Below are 5995 nucleotides of genomic sequence, written 5' to 3'. Positions count from 1 at the left end.
TTTGGGCTCCAATGATTCAGCAGGTTTGCAAAAGGTCGAGCAGGTCCAAAGATGCTTTTCTAGAAACATTGCGGATATGAGAAAGCTTTCGTATTGGTTGAGGTTATAAAAATTGGGATTGTACAGTATTCAAAGAAGGTACAAAAGGTATCTGATACTGTACGTCTTCAAAACTGTCCATGAGCTTTGTCCCAATCCAGGATTTAGGGTCAATTGTAGTGACCGTAGAGGTTTAATGTGCGTTTTGAGAGCACCTTCAAGCCCTTGAGAATCCAGGCTAGTTCAAACAATGAAGTCCACTTCTCTTCTTTCTCAGGCTCCTTCATTGTTTAATTTGCTTCCCTCTAATATTCGTAGGGAATACGTAGGCCTTGTTGATCCGGTAGCATCTTTCAAGTCAGACTTGGATTTTTTTTTAGATAACATTCCAGATCAACCTTACATTCAAGGACTGACTCGGTCTGCCAACTCAAATTCTTTGGTAGACCAAATATCATATAAAGATTGAAAGGTAATAAATAGACGAAGTATAACCTTTCATTCTAATAGTACTGGGGATTTCAATCCCTAAAGCCGTTAGAAAAGCCCGTGAAAAAACAAACTAATCAAAAATAATTTGCTCGTTTGGTAAAAATGTTACCAAAAGGTAATATTATTTTCCCCAGATCTCAATTCTATATTTGAAAATTTGTGGACCATTCACGTTGCGCCTCCTTGCAAATTGATTTAACAGGGTTCAGGGTTGGGTACTTTCATCTTCAACCTTTCTGGAACAATTCCAACAAGTTATTTGACAAAATGCAGGTTTTGAATTTATTCCATAGGTGTGTATAATATTTCTTGAGTGAAATGATAAAAGAAATGAAGAACTTTGTTTCAAGTAAGGTCACAGGAGAATCCTTAACATTGGCAAGGAAACGACAGGAAAACATGGAATTTGTGATTCTTTGATAACATCCCCCGCTCAGATCTTTTCAAAATTGGTGTGGAAACTCTCGTAAGCATGTTCCAGGTGCGATTCCTTTTTCTTGAAGCCTATAAATTTGACAACCAAGGTGCATCACTCTTATGATCACATCTAAAGTGATATAAAGTGTATATTAATCTTCATGAACCATTTAAGGTTATTGGGAAGATATAAATGGGGGAGAGTTGTTTGACTGAGCTGAGGGCAGTTAGTCAGAGAAAGGGGCTTGGGTTACAGCTACATTTTGGAACTGGTCATGTAAGGGAAGGAGGTAAGCTGAAGACAATAATTTTGGGAGCTCCAGATGTGCGTAGATGGCAGTTGTTTGTCAATCGTAGTACATCTTAAATTCATTCATGCTTTGGCAATTTCTCAATCTAAGAGGAAGGTTATTTCAAATTTGTACTGATCTGATTGTAAAGAAGTATTTCCGGACGTCCAGTCTAGCCTTTGTTTCCCAGCGTTTGATTGCTCGTCGAAACCTCATGATCAATAGGACAGTATAGGTCTTCCGGGTGAATTGGATCGAGTCCTCGCATTATTCTGAAAATTTGGATTGCATCTCCTCTCTCTCGCCGTTCCTTCAAGCTCGTCAATCCCAGGTTTTGAAGCTTTTCTTCGTATGAGCCTTTAAGTCCGTTTATCATCCGAATCGCGCGCTTTTGCACTTTTTCGAGTGCATCTATGTCTTTTTGTAACCATGGGTTTCATGATTGCACAAAGAACTCCAGGTGGGGACGGACGTATGTCTTGTAGATATTGATAAACACCTCCTCTGTCCGCAAGGAAAAGGTTCTTTTTACTTGACCTAATAGGTAGGAAGATCAGCCACAAACAAGATGAAAAGTACTTGTCCAAGCACACTTCCTTGGGCAACTCCACAGGTGACGTCTGCCCACTTTGAGGCTTCCCCATTGAGAACGACTCTCTGTGCTCGGTCTTGTAGCCAGCCGTGGAGCCATCTCAGCACTGAGGATTTCAGACCTATTCGGCGTAGCTTCTCGACAAGAATATCGTGAGGAACTAGATCAAATCCTTTTTTTTTAAGTCAAGGTAGATGACATCAACGTGGAATCCTTTGTCTACATCTCGTGTAACGTGATCAAAAAACTGGATGAGATTGGAAGAACAGCTTCTGTTCGGCATAAGCCATGTTGGTTTTCCGGGATGATATCATTTTCGTCAGTAAACTCATAAATATGGTCCTTGATGATAGACTCCAGAAGTTTTCCAATTACGCTCGTCAAAGATATAGAGCGGTAATTTTTAGTCAGGGTTTTGGGCCCGGATTTGTGTACGGGGGTTACATTTTCGAATTTCCACTCGCTTGGAATTTCTCCCGAATTCATGCTCTCTTGGAACAACTGTTGCAATGGAGCATGTAGAGATGGGGAAGTATTTTTAAGAAATCTGGTGCTGAGTCCCAGAGTCGAGTCCCATTCGAGATTATCGATGGCTTCTTTCACCGCCCTAATCGAAATAGAAATGCTATTATACGCGTTTTTCTCGCTTTTGGCTAGTTGGATCACGAGGAGAACGTTGAAATATTGACACAAAATAGTCGTTTAAAGCGTTTGACTTATCGTCTTATTCGACTCGAATCAAATGATCATAAGTGCACCTTGGTTGTCTTCTAGACCATTCCAAACTTGTGCAAACGTTCCTCAAGGGTAGGAAGTTCTACTATGGACTTGCAAGATTCCAAGTTGAACTGGTATATTGAGCGAAACATTTTCATAAGCTTTCCGCTCTCAATCTCTTTGTTATCCTCTTTCAATATCTTTCTCAAATGGTCCACATTTTGGAGCAATTATTGGCACTCATCAATCATCTTCATAAGCTTTCCGCTCTCAATCTCTTTGTTATCCTCTTTCAATATCTTTCTCAAATGGTCCACATTTTGGAGCAATTATTGGCACTCATCAATCATCTTCAGAATCAGACCTGTGATAACACTCTACACGGATAAAAAGTCGTTTGGCCCACGAAATGGTTAGAGGAATGTCTAATATGAGGCAAAAGTGAAGCCAAGGAAGAGCATATACTTGTAGGAGCCTTATGGATGGATCCTTGTGCTGAAGAAGGATGGACTTACGCTGGACTGAATTAAAATGCTTGGGCATGACCTAAGGGGTAGAACTACTGGAAATCTCTCCTTATGGACCACAAGGTTCGTTTGTGGTACACTTTCACTCTCTCATCCATTACATACCTCTTTGAAACCGAACTCCAATGGAAAAGAACCTTGGTTCACATGAAAAAATATTTGAGCCGCGTTGCTACTGATGTCTAACAATTTTGGCTCGCTTCAAGGTTTTGAGTAACGCAATCGTTTCACCTTTTTTCACTACGATTTTGAACGTAATGTCAGAGGGTGAACAACACGTGGGTCTTCCTCGTTTGGTCAAGGGTGCGTCTTGGCTCTTCTTTATTAGTGACAGTTGCTAATAAATCGACGGTAGGATCTTACGAATATATTCCAAAGTGCTATCATGTGGGCATGGATGGTGACAGCCAGGATAAATCGTGGCAAAACACCGCAGACAAAACCACCTCGGTCTGGTGGGCGATCGTGGGATTGGTCATCCATCTCTGCATGCAACTTTGAGATGTGGCTTCGACCTTCGACTGACACTAATATTATTGAAACTACATTGAACTAAGTACGTCACTAGGAAAATGGAAGAATCCCCCAAAACAGTCGAACTTATTGATTGCTCAATAAAAGAAAACGAATCGAGTTCTCTTCCGTAATTTGCTTGATTATTGGGAAAAACTTGGTTTTTGGAATTTTCAATAGTACAAATCATTGCTCAATAAGGATCCCTATGCCCTCCAAAAGAAGGGGTGTGCGGAAATGGTTTTATACGTCGTTTCTAAGGCTGTCTCGCCTTCCAAACTTCAAGCCGTTGCGAAATGTGCGTTCTTTTCAAAAGTTTGATATGGGCGGCACGTAGAAAAGTTCTTGGATTGTTCAATCACATGATTAGTTAAGGTCGAACGATAAACAATGTTGTTCCAGTTAATCGGAGTGGTTTTATTTGGAGCTCAACAAATTCATGGATCGACTTTGCTGTTAGCCCCATCTTTCATAAAGGCAAAATTTTGGAAAGTGACAAAGCAGGAGCAGGTAATTTGAGCATTTGAGCTATCCAATTGTCGTCAAAATAACAAATGATTGTCCATTGGGAGTAGCATTTCTTGTTCAGAAACTGAACGATCACTTGTTAAGTTGTAGGCCAAAGGGTCAATGAACATATAGCTTATATCTTCGTAAGTCCCGAGGCAACAAAGCATGTTCGTCACTTTTTCGTAAAATAATACCATTACAGAGTGGAACAGATATATCTTGTGTAATGCGTTGCAAATCCACAAATTGTCAAGGAGTGGCTTTCAATCGAGCTCAGAGCCTTTGTCTATACGGAGGCTTCCAAGCCGATCCAACAACCCTTGAGGGTGAAGAACACATCGAAGTTTGGATATTGGGTCAGTTGAGAGTGGGGTAGACGTGAAACCATTAATGTAACCCAATTTGTCTTGGCACAGGACCATTGGAAACTTATTTCATTACAGAGGACACTCGGATTGCCACCATTCCGCCCAATGATTGCCGACTTTATCCTGATTGGATCAGCAAACCCAACGGAAAAAGATACTTCTTCACATCTGAGTATATGCCCTGGTAAGATCAAAAAGAATTTTGCGAATCCCGACAGGCTCGATTGGCGACGGTCAAATCCAATGAGGATGAGTAGATTGTTTTTGAACTCACAGGTAAAATGTATAGAAGAAATTGCAGTCATTATTGTTGGGATTCTGGGATTCTATTTCTTTCTTTTAGCCGGATACGAAACTTGGCTGGGTTTGACCAATCGTGCCGGTGAAAGATGTGAGAATGAATCATGCAATGGGAAGTTATTTTGGAGCGATGGTTCAATGTTTCAATATGATCAAGCAATTTACTCCAAGCCCATGATATCGGATTGGGCAAACTTTTGCCTTCGGCTCCGGAGTAAAGATTATAACGACAAAGAATGTTCCGATTCTAAGGCTGGATTGTGCGAAGTCGTTTGCTCTTAGTCTGAACCGTCGTCCATTCATTACTGCAATGTGTAAGAAAGTAGAAATATTTCAACCTTCAATAAATTCCCCATCTTTCAATCGGCTTTCTCCGGATCGCCGGTCCTCCAATAATATTCTCTGATTACTCTATATTTGCGAAAGAGTATTAACGACCGAGTTTCCTTCAGTCAGGTTATTGAATGCTTATTGATTTTGGAATAACATAGGGAGGGGTTTATAAGATTGATTTGACCAGCCAAATCCTCACGATTGGTTTCTTTTAAAGGCCGGCTTTTGCAAAATATCTTGCTGCTTCATCCCAAGACCATGATTCATAAATCTATAGAAAATGATGAGCTTCAAGAAATCAGTCGCAATGTTGAGAGATAAAACTTTAAGTTTGATAGCTGTCATTTCACGCATACAACTAAAGAAACCATCTTATTGATATATTTAGGAGCCATTCCTTCCTTCCTTGTAGTCGCTAAAGGCGCGTTGTGGACCGATGGGTTTAAACTGATTCTTGTTCTGGGAATTTACAAGACATAATCAAGAAATTTGACATCATTTCAGTTCATAAGGTTAACATTTTCCTCTCCTAAAAATACTGAAGGTTTGAACCTCATGGAAGCTCATTTGCAGTCCATATCTCTGGAAGCCCTAGGGTAATTACTTCTAAAAAGTGACTCATTCAAGAGTTATTGGCCTAATTGAGACACGTATTTTATTAAAAGATGCTCGTCTTGTGTACTACGCAAGATGTGCTGAGAAGAAAGCCACCTGAGACATTCAACAAATAAATTTAAAGGAATTGATATTTGTGGGTATGCTCAAGGATAACATGAAGATTTGGGAATGATTGAGCCTAATGTCGGTTGTGGTTCATTTAAAACGTAATTTTGAAAAGTTGAATATGGGTCTTCCTCATGGCCTTAAAATATTTCAAAATGGCAGTGCCGCCGAAAT

General features: G+C 40.1%; 1 long non-coding RNA gene across 2 annotated transcripts; it reads left to right on the top strand.

Moving 5' to 3' along the window:
* Positions 1-3324: 3324 nt before the first annotated feature.
* Positions 3325-5128, top strand: LOC131888684 (uncharacterized). Of its 2 annotated transcripts, XR_009374143.1 has the most exons (4): positions 3804-4097; positions 4300-4453; positions 4514-4741; positions 4809-5128. It is a non-coding gene; the product is annotated as an uncharacterized LOC131888684 (long non-coding RNA). The 2 variants fall into 2 exon arrangements; XR_009374144.1 differs by having other exon boundaries at positions 3325-4097; positions 4300-4741.
* Positions 5129-5995: the final 867 nt, after the last annotated feature.

The sequence above is a fragment of the Tigriopus californicus genome, chromosome 10, assembly GCF_007210705.1.
Source record: "Tigriopus californicus strain San Diego chromosome 10, Tcal_SD_v2.1, whole genome shotgun sequence".
NCBI classification, from domain to species: domain Eukaryota; kingdom Metazoa; phylum Arthropoda; class Copepoda; order Harpacticoida; family Harpacticidae; genus Tigriopus; species Tigriopus californicus.
This window is presented reverse-complemented; position numbering and strand designations above follow the sequence as displayed.